Here is an 11,492-nt window from a genome sequence, read left to right as displayed (position 1 = left end):
TTGAACAATGCTATAGAAAGCTTCCATATAGGCAGATCATCTTCCTGTCCTGTGGCAAACATGACAACACTTACACAAAGTGTCAGTACAGAAATGTAGATAGGCATGAAGTATTTAAATGTCCAAGACTAGCAAGAATTGGAACTCATAAATGCACTGCTTGACGTGTATGCTTAACTTCAAGCAAATTACTACTCTTGACTTCAGTGAGTGTTAACATTTTAGTTTAAACATTTTTTTTGATAAGGCCAGGTGCATACTGTGTGTGGTATACTGCTACAGTAATGGGAATAGGTAATGTCACTTTATTTTTGGTTTTCTCTGATGTCTCCCCCTCCATCTACTGTAGAAAAAACATTCCAGTGGAATTTCAAAGAAATTGCCACTTAACTGAGTTCTGAGAGAAGAAATCTGTAAAAAACCAAAATACTCTAAATAAAACCTTGATAGTTACCTGCTTTAAGAAGCAAGGTTAAATAGTTAAATGATTGGGAAAAAAAGTTATTTTTGATGCAAGCCTGTTAAATAAGGTCATTTAAAATTACTGAAACCCTCCAAGGAGGATAAAAGCACAGGTTCCTATAATCTTCTTTTATGTAGAGCTGTGTCTCATGTAGTGCCAAAAAGTTGAAGAGGAAAGAGTTGAACTCAGACACCAGTACACATCTTTTGCAGCAATTAATGCCTCCTTGTTTTTTAACCACTGCTTGCATGCTTAGTGATATACTTGTCCATTACTATTTAGCTCGTTCTCTGCTGTATGAAAGCCCACTTGGTTTTCAAGCATCAGTCATGGAAAAAAACCCCAAACAGTAGGTTTTATGGACCTGGAGTGTAACAAAAATAACTTAAAACAACTAGGATAGTTTTTCATCCTGTCCATGTTGTTCCTACTGCAGAGTTAGGGAGAATTTACAGTAATCTACAGACAATACTGATTTTTTTGTTTTTTAAATAACCTAGGGTACTTTTAAAAAAATCTGACCTGTAACTAAAAAAAACACCACAGTCTTGTCAAGATGGAAGTATACTTGACAGAAGTCCTAGCAGTGAGACAGCTTACCCTCTGAATTACTTTGTGCATGTAGACTTTAACAATAAGGGTTAATTGATAGACCACTGATTTATAAAATTACTATTTCTGATCTATCAAGTTGACAAGTCCACCTTGTCACTATCCTAACTGAAACAGTATTCCTGGGGGGAAAAAAAGTCCTTTAGAGTGAATCTCCTGATGTCTTGTTCATTATGTGAAGAAAAACACCAAAAAACCCCTCACAACTCCTCAAACACTACGGTATTGTGAACACTGAACCTTCCACATAGCAGTATCCTGCAGACTTACCTGTTGTATCCTAACAAATTTGCAGTGAGTATTATGTACATAATTCAGTGACATGCACATTTTAAAAGCCAATTTCTAATAGGTGTGTAAGAACTTAAGGTGATAAATGTGGAGCACAACAACCTAACTGTGTAGTTAGAAAGACTAACTGTAACTTAGTTTTGCTCTTCCAATTCGGTTTTGTCAAAAAAGGAGAAATTTTGTCAAGTTTGAGAAACCACAAACTGCATTGTACATGGTACTTAACGTAATAAGGATGTAGAAGGCTTTTCACATTGAAGTTACTTCAGTTTTGTTCTGAGAAAATAGTGTTATCTAATGGCTAGGAAGTATGCCAGTGAAGTTTAGAGTACTGTAAATAAGTAAATATTATTTTGATTCTAAACTCAGATTGAATTAATATATTGTTTTATATCTTTGTTGTGTTAAACATATTTAAAAACACTAAAATAAAATATTTGAAAGATGACAAATGCTTAATTTATTTTATATGCAAAATGATGGCTCATTGTCTGTTAGCACTGTGACTGTGAAAGTATTCCTGAGCATAGGTGTGATGGTGTTATGAGATCTTCCTTCAGTGTGGAAGTAAGTAATGCTGACAAAATATAATTGGCACATCCTGTGGGACTCTGTTACAGGTATGTGCATATACTTCAAATCACTTCTGGAGGAATAACTGTTCTGGGTGATGTAGGAATTACAGGTTTACAGCTGTGGTCTTAAGTCTGCAGCTACCTGTAAGGGGTTTGCATTTTCTTTTGGCACCGATCTGTGACAGATTCTGGTAAAATTACTGGTTTTCCCTGGAACAGGGAAACAGCTGTGAAATACAAAATTCCTGTTGCTGTCAAAATTGTACTGAAGTTTGATACTAGGGTAGGATAGGTACTCGCTGGACTGTTCATAGAAATCATTTGACTTGTGCAAAATATTGACAGCCAATTTGGTAACAGTTTTGGTTTTTTCTAGTAGTGTCATTAGTTTATCAAAAAGTTCAAATTCTAATGCCTAGTATACCACAGCATGGGAGGACAATTTGAAAGAGATAGGGAATGCTTTTCAAACAAGGATTCATCATTCATTTTAAATATAAAAAAACAATTCACTATTTTTTCCCCCTCACTCTGCTAGATGAAGTCATCAAAACTGAATCTGTGTCTCTTGATCACAGATAGATTCTCATGTACTCTAATTGGAGGCTAATAGCCCTAAAAAGAATGGGGCAGAAAGGAAGAGGAGACAAGAGCAGGCAGGAAGTTTGCTTTTCTTACAGTAACACTGAAGAAGGGTCTTCAGGGAACAGCAATTCATTTCACAAATATTGTGAGGGAGAGTGGAGAATGAAACTTGTGGTGAGTACCAAAAAATATTCAAGAGGTGACTGTCCACTAAGGAATCTCTCTGATACGTGAATGGAACCACTGGAAAGGGGCTGATAGAATTAATCTGCAATTTTGCTGGGTTCTGCAACTTCATGTAAAGTCTCATCACAAAGGCCCCTTCCAGAGTTTTTTGATTCAAATAATGTTATGATGTTAGGGGGTTTTGGGGTATTGTTGGCAAAGCTAAACAGAGAAGACTTCTTTATCCTAATGCCACATTAAAAAAGATTCCTTGCTGGTTTTTTTTTTAGCGTTGCAGGGAGGTTTGTAATACTGAATCTGTACAGAACAATAACCTGGTGTGACTGTTGTTTACATAGGCATGAAACACATCACAAAAACTGCTTTGTTTTGTGCATGATTCTGCCAGAAATGTGATCAGTGACGTGCCCATCCTCCTGTGCTCCAAGGTAAGAACCAAGCTGCACTTCGTGTTAAGGCACAAAGTAAAGGGAGCATGTCCTGTGGGAGGAGCAGGGTTGTGGCAGCGCTGTGCTCCAAAGGGCCTTTCAGAGGCACACTTGAATTGTTTGCTCCAAGTGGCAGTTTGACCTACAAACGCACCCAAGTCATGGAGAGGGACAGCAGCAATAAAAACATAAGGCACAAGCTTCATCTTCTGTAAAACCACAAGTGTTCTTTTGCACTGCATCAGGCTCCAGCCAAACTAAACTGTAGTCAGTGCCCAAATTAGGCCTGGGTTTTTGCAGTCCTTATTTAGCTTCCCAGTGGGTCCCAGTATGTCTTAGCAAGCTCTCCCTTCTCTTATGAGACACTGACTAGGCTATGGAGGCTGTTGCCTTAGTTCAGAGTTTCCTGATGAATGATTTGAAGGTGTGCTCTCCTGCTCCCACACCAGCAAAGAGCGCTGCAGGGTGCTGCGGGGCACAGCTCAGCACCAGTGTTCCTCAAGAGGAAAGCAAAGTTTGTTAGCAAGTGCTTTAATGAGGGTGCCAGAAGTGATTCAGTCTGTGAGTAACAGGGTTGCAGGGTACTTGACCAAAGGCTCTACCTCTTGTTTCTGTCCTGGCAATTAAAAATAGCCCCCCTGGCTAATGCCAAGGGAGGTAACAGCCCCACATGGGACAGGTGTAAGCTGTCAGTCAGGAGGCTGGAAATACCTAGAAAAGCATCTGCTCTCCTGCAGGCTCTACGACATGATCAAGAGGAGAGAGTGGAGGAAAAAGGAGAGCGGTTTGCAAGCAGGCTCTGCTGAAGGCAGCCGTTGCTGAAGGCCTCTGGCTGCTCTTGAGACTCTCAACTCCTTCCCAAAGGTGGTCTTGTGTTTGGTTGTTCTGGTTTTCTCTTAACCAGGCTGTTTCCGCAAGCTGTGGGTTGCAGTAACTGAAAACCAGAGCTTTAGCAGAAGGCCAATGTCTGCTTCTGGCAAGCTGGAACATGGAATACCACTCAGGTGCTATCTCTGTCCCAGCACTCCAGAAATGCTGTGTTGGTGATGTGGACTGGGATTTGGGAAGCATGGACAGCCTGGTGTGAAAGCATGACCCAGTCAGGGCTGTACTGATGTAGTGTGCACACTGACCAGGAATGGGCTGGGGTTTATATGCCAGAATTAATTTATTATTTCCAGGTATAGTTGCCTACAGGGCAGTTACACCAGTAGCTAAATCCACAGACAGGCTCCTTCTCAGGCATTATCTCTACCACATCCAAATGCACCGGAGTTAATTTCAAACCTGCCCTAGCTGGTGTGGTTCACAGATGGTTCACAACCTGTCATTTTCACTTTGGCTTTCCAGGGGGAAAAGACTTTGTCATCTGATGGCTGTGATTTGCCCTTTTCCACATACTATTTATAAGTACAAATCTCTTCTCTGCTTTTCCTGTGGAATGGGAGAACTGGCAATGAATGACAGAATTGCCCAGATCACTGCAGCAGCAGGGGAAGCCACGGGATCTTCCCTGCCAGCATGTGGTGTAGTGAGCATATCATCCATAAGACCGTAGCCTGAGCTTACCTTTATTCACATTTTGCCTAGATGTTCGAAGTTCAATTCCAGCTAATCCAATGCTAAAAAATGCTACCACGTCAGATGTAGGAAGAATTTATACCTAGAGCTGCATGCACAAAGATTCAGGATCTGTCTCTGCTTAAGAAATCCCCCACGTAAGGATAAATGCACATATCGTTATCATTATCATTCTTGTTTCAGCTTTTAAGAGGCACTGGCTACCAGTCCCAGCTGTGCAATATGTGGGAATTTACACCCATTTCGATACTGGGGCAGTAGGTGGTTGGGATGCAGGTCTCTGGTATCTCAAATACCAGTCTGACCACTGAAGAACTGTGAGAATTCATTCTCAGGTAAGAAAGTTGCTGGCCTAGAAAGGAGGATTTCTTACTTCATTGGTAAGAAATGAGGAAGCTTAACTGAGGGTGGAGCAACAGACATATAAATTCATCAGTGTTTCTGAAGGCATCTATCAGGAGTAAAATAAAGGTATTTTGGGTTCCTTAATCAAGAGTGCTGACTTTCTTAAAGATTCTATCTTAATGATTAGTCATATGTGGTGTTCTTGGAAGGTTTTCTCTGTTTTCACTAAGAGGAGTTTAGTTTTGTCTAAGGGTTTTTGTACATTAATGTTCCCAAGCACAGGGAAGAAAAGGCTGAAGTTGACTTGGATTCAGATCCATATTTTCTTGCTTCCCTTTCCTCCTTTTCTTCCCTAATCACAGAAGTCTTTAAAAAAAGATTGTATGGCATTATCCATCTTCTAATCATCATTCCTGGGATATTGTCCTGCCAGATCTGTGCTAGGCATGAACTAACTTGTCAGCTAGCTACAAACACAGGCAGGGTAACTGAGGACTAACCACCCTATTTAGATAAAGAAACCTAAAATGGGGCGTGGCTGACAAGATTGTTGAGTCTTCCAGGACAGACCTGTGGGGAATATCATGGCAAAAACTTCAGAATCGTGCTCTCAGTCTGAAGATCCCTTCTGGCACAAACCTTATGTGCTACTACATCCTTTTTGCTGCCTGAGTATAGGCCAAAGGTGAAAGATTTTTGGAAGGCCTTTTCTTCTGCCAGAAGTGATTAATGGAAAGCAGACGGCCAGCAGAGCGGAATGACAGCTTGAGTGCCAGGATCCTGCCAAAAGAAGTCTGCTTGTGCATTAGGACTACCCAGCACCAGCTTTTGTCACCTGCACGTCTGTATCCTGCTCTGAGGATTTCAAAGCACAGCTGAGATTCATCCTCTTGGAAAATGAAAGCACAGTAGTCCCTGGCATGCCAAAGATTGCAATGGGCTTAATTAGACAAGCCTATTACACTGCCCTGGCTTCTCAGCTTATTTAAAACAGTGAGAATATCTTCAAATCAGTCTCCTATGTATAAATTCCCTGAGCTGTAAGGAATCAGGACTACAACAAAAGAAAATAAACACATTACTAATAAAGCTATTTGTTCCTGCAATGAATAGCTGAGCAAAACTAAAAAAAAACCCTACAAACAAAAAACCCCCAAACCAAAACCCAGCCTCCTCCCCCCCACCCTCCAAAAAAGCCAAACCCCAAAAAAACAAGAGAGAGAAAGAAAACCAATGTGCATGCAATTTTTCTTGGTCCTGTGCATCGTGCAGTCTAAGCCAGCTCCCAGAAGCCTGATGAGCTGTGAGCTGCTGGCAGTGCCAGCTGTAGAAGCATGGAGAAGCCAAGGCTGTGGATTGATCAGCAGGTTGGATACTGCAGAGAAAGGCCAGGGAGGCAGATGTATCAGAAAGCACCCACAGCAACACCTCGCGCTCCTTTCACCGCAGCTTGTGTCAGCAGAAAGCTGCCAAGTATACTGAAAGGGTGCTGGAGGCATGAAAGCCTGCACCAGAATGTCCCCCTCCTGGGAACGACCACAGCTCAGCTGAGATACCCCAGGATGGAGTGAAGTCCTACGCAATATGACTCATATTGTATTTGGCACTTAGTGCAGCTAATCTTATGCTCTATTACTGAACAAATGTTAACAGCCATATAATGGCACAAAGTTCAGAAGTTCACTGTATCTCTGAATCAGTCATCCTGGACTGGGCTGGTGGATACAGGCCCTGGAACTGTGTTTGATTAATGCAAAAGTCATCCTTATTTGGGGATTTTTGCTTTGGTTTTTGTTACTTCTTTTTCATAACCTGAGACACTGTCAACAATATTGGATATCACAAGGTTTGATTTTCAATGGATAGATTATTCGGCCCTTTCTGGCTTAAAAAAAACACCACTTTGATCACACTTGAAAAGTGCAGATGTTTCCATTTACTGCTGCTGGGTGAATTTTCAGTGATGGCAGAACCCTGGATGATGATGCCATCAAGCTGAGGCATGTTAGGCTGCTGCTTGATGGAGCTGCTTCCTGTGTCTAAACAGAACAGAGATCTCCATGTAAAGCATCTTGCAAGCTTTGTCATTCTCTAGCTTCTATTCTAGTGTTCTGTATAATAACTCTTATATTATTATCTTCTGATCTCATTTCAGCCTTCTCCTATGAATATCTAATCTTGGTGGATGAATCTAGCACACTGAAGGATGACTTTTGGGTAGCTGCTGATTTAATTATACTGGAAATGCAGGATTGCTAAAACCAGCCATGGGACTCCCTGCATAGTTGAATCTCTGTAACTGCTATTACTTGCAACCTTACTAGAGCATAATTTTTTTGTTGTTGTTCTCTGAAAGAATGAATATATCTAGGTTATTCTAATTAGTGGCTATTACAGTCATAAAAGAGCTTTAATTTTGTCCCTCTTACCAGGAGAAATAGGGAGAAGCTGTACTTATAAAGCGAGCACAGCAGTTGAAGCCTGAATCGGAACTATAATTATTGTGGCTTGGTTGAATCTCCAAGACTGTCTGCAAGAAGAATGGAAGTATTGAAGTAAAGTAAGGGGTTTTTTTATCCTTTTCACAGGGATACCTAAGGTGGGATAACTTAAAGCAGTTTGGCACATGGGACTGAAGACCTAAGAAGTCAGATTTAGTGCAAATACACAACAGAAAGGAAATTTTCAGAGTTCTTAACTCCTGAAATGCACAAAGTCAAATATCCATTAACTGAAGCATCAAAACCATTTCTATTTCTCAATTTCATGGGCCCTGTCAGACAAAAGTGCATTGATTCACACAAGGAGAACCTTGGACATGCTGGATGACTGTAATACTCCCATCTCAGTGTCACTTAGGAAGCATTACTAAGCTGTTGATATTCACCTGGATAATACATTTGTAGACAACCACTACAGAACAGTATGGTTTATAATATATTCAATAATTTTCAAAAATGTGGGAAGCTATTTCAGAAAAAAAATACTCAACTTGTTTCAAAAGATATTTTTACTACAGTCATAAACTTAAATACACAGTGTGCACCTAAGTTTTAATCAAAATGCTGTTGGAAATGTGAAGTTTAAATATATATAAGAATTTATTTAATTGAAATGTAGTTCTTTGTTATATTCTATTTCTGAAGGTTTTATTTTCTGTTTGAATCACATGAGTTGCCTGGAAACTTTTACCTGGGTCTGAAAACATCCTACCAGAAAACTTTATCTCTACATGACAAGAATGGAGCAAAGGCTCACTTCTCTCTCTGAAAGGACTCCTTCCTTGTGATCACTCCTTATGATCAGTGATCCACGTGCTATTTCTCTATATATGTCCTGGCTAGCCTCTTAATTTTTATTACTTCCCTAATCTGTTGCTGGGTTAATCGAATCATTAGCCCATGTCCTGCTGTGAATGCCCACTGAGAGACAGAGGTCTGTTTGGTTGGCAGCCTTCAGTGACATATTTTAGAAATACGTATTTTGTGGATCATTACTTGCAGATCTTTCTCCTAAAGATCTGTCTTTGGTTCTGGTTGTAACTGACACTGATGAAGTGAGTGACATTGACATTTTCCACAACCTGCACCTGTGAGCCCATCTGCAACCACACACCATCCATTTTCCCCAGCAGGGGCTTTTCAAGTCTCTGCAGCATATTGTATCTGAAAGCCAGCAATTTTTAGCAATAACTACTTCTACTTAGTAGGCAGTCGTGTCAGACAAATGTCTCTCCAAACCATAGCGTAGGAGAAATTTTTTAAATGCCTGAATTCTAAAAATGTGATGAATGTGTTCTCAGGGTATGAAATAGGTATGCCTAGACACATCTGCCTTCCAAACAGAAAGGGGACAGCTAGGAAGTTGTTTAGTTTTATTTTAGAATGGAGCATGGTTTCTCCTGGTGGTTTGGTTGTATACAAATAATATGCCCTCTTTAGACTGTGATATGTCACATTTATTGTACCTGTCTTGGATTTTAGTCTGTGTAGATTTTTAAGCAATATCTTGTCTGTCTTTCTGTTACATACTCTGTTAGTTTTACACCTGGGTATGCAACTTTTTCAATGTGACATTAAAAAAAAAAAAGTTGTAGTTATGTAAAGGTTGGAAAGCAGGACAATTTTTTTCAACGTTTGCTTTGTGCTGGGCTGAACAAAAGAGGTCAATGTCATTACTCCTTTTGTGCAGAAGGACAAAGAGTCTTTAAGAGAAGTGAAATTAGTTGCTGCAGGTAAACCTGTAGTAAAGCCCTGATTTTTTCATTCTTGTCAGCAGACATCTTTGCCCTTGTTCCTGTCACACAGTTAATTATCCCCTTGTATTAGTACTTACTCGTGCTTCTGTCTGTCTGCCTTTGGTTTTTGCACCCTTTTCTGTTCTTCGCTCCTGAACACAGGAGCCATTTAGGGTTCTTACACTCCTGAAGGGACTTACCTGTAGGGACTTTCTGTTCTGCTCACAACCACAGCCAAACTTACCCTACAGGGTTAAATTGTAGAAATCTCATTCCACTGTTTTAGCTGTGGGATGCAGTATGCACAGGCACTCCTGGGAGATGGCTTAGAGCAATTACATTAAGTGCAGAGATTAAGCATGGGCCTCCATCGTACACCCTTAACAGAAACCAGTTGCCAAACTGTACCATGGGACATCCTCCTGAAGTTTATAGGTTGAGTGGGTGAGTTTTACTAGACAGCAAAAGGGCAATTCTTTCATGTGATGTCTGAAATACCCACCTCAACATGAATTGCACAGAGCCATCCCAATTAAATCATTTTAAGAACTATTTCAATTGGGCAAACAGCATTTTTCCCTTATAAAGCACTGAACATTTTAATCAAAACTTCTGAACACAAATTTCTGGACTAGAACCTCCAATGTGAGTAAAGAAAAATGAATCAATGAAATAAGGTATTAGTAAAAGAAGACATTATAGTGGTGGTGATTAGGCAGATCTAATTATAAGAACCACTATCATCAGCTCTGCTGCGCTGAGTTCTGCACTGAGCACCTGGCAACTAACTAGAACATGATATATGTATACACAGTCAAATTTCTGTGAAAGAGGAAAAATCTGCTACAAGTCCCTTTTTTTGTGTGTGAGGGTGTGTGTTCTATTATCTTATATTCAATTGAGAATGGAACCCATAAAGGACTGGATGAGTCACATATGTTGGCAAAGGTTGCTTACTTTCCACATGCTGTGGTAGGGTGTGGACTACACAGTTTTTCCAAGGAAATCATGCAGGCAGAAAAAGTTATTAATTCATTACGTTTATGTTTGTTAGCATGATAGCTCTCAAAATACTGCTGTAATAACTTCTTGTAAGTTTTTAAGAGGTTTGTCCTATCGAGATAAGCCTCTCCTCCCAGGTAAACCAGCTGTGTCAGATTGCTCCGGTTAAACTCCAGCTGATCGGTTTTAGGTCAGCTCCACTTGTGCTGTCCGTTTCCCCACGGGATGTGCTGCCGGCTGTGCAGGAGCACTCAGTGTACTCCAGCACGTCAGTCTGCTTTCAGAAAGATGGTGCTAAGAGCCTGAACTCCCTCTCTGTCGCTGTCTCCTTTTTCAAAGCCTGGTCTGTCTCAGCACCCGCAGTTCCGTCTGCGGTGCTGTGCCGGCCGGGAAAGCCTGCCCTCCGCTGCCGGCGCTCCCGAAAGGCAGCTCCCAGGGAATGCCAGGGGATGGACAGCGCCGCGAAGTGCCGGGGCTGCAGGGCAGAGCGCCCGTGTTCGGCCGGCACTTCACCCTTCATTCCCGTGCGCCTGTAGGATAAAACCTGGGCCACCTCACACTCTTGAAGGGGGTGCGACGGCTGGTCCCACTCGCTCGGGGGTCACTGGCAGAAGTGCATCCAGAAGCCAAACGCGACAGCCGCCGCAGGGTGCGGGACCCGCTGGCCAGCTCAGCACCACCATCGTTCTCACAGCACATCTGCTTCCAAGAATCTGCTGCTTTCTCCTTGTTTAAAGACCCACCAATCTTCCTTCCTACCCAGAGGGGATGGTGCCCTTCGGCCTCCAGAGCCAAGGCACGCTCCGTGTCAGAGCTCAGCCAGCCTGGCCCGGCTGAAGCTTCCTCCAAGTCCGAGCCATTTGGGGCAGGAGCTCAGGTTCCAAAAGCCTGAAACCCCTCCAGCCTGGCTATTACAAATGGCCTGCCATCACTTGCTACGCTTGTAAAGCCTGCTACAAACAGGCACCCTAGAAAGAGAGGTGACCTTAAGAAAGACCTGCTTTCAGGGAAATTGATTAAAGTGCAGATTGGTAAGCCAGCAAATATTATTAGGATTTTAGCATTGTTTATTTGTTTAAGAAGGAAACTTAGTCCCTCAAAAGCAAATGGCCAACAATATGTGCTGTTACTGTAGAGATGCTCTCAGGTTTAGAGTGGTGCATCAGAGCAGTTTACAGTAAAGACCA

The sequence above is a fragment of the Aphelocoma coerulescens genome, chromosome 6, assembly GCF_041296385.1.
Source record: "Aphelocoma coerulescens isolate FSJ_1873_10779 chromosome 6, UR_Acoe_1.0, whole genome shotgun sequence".
In the NCBI taxonomy this organism is placed as follows: domain Eukaryota; kingdom Metazoa; phylum Chordata; class Aves; order Passeriformes; family Corvidae; genus Aphelocoma; species Aphelocoma coerulescens.
The sequence above is the reverse complement of the archived record's forward strand: the minus strand, read 5'-3'. Positions refer to the sequence as shown.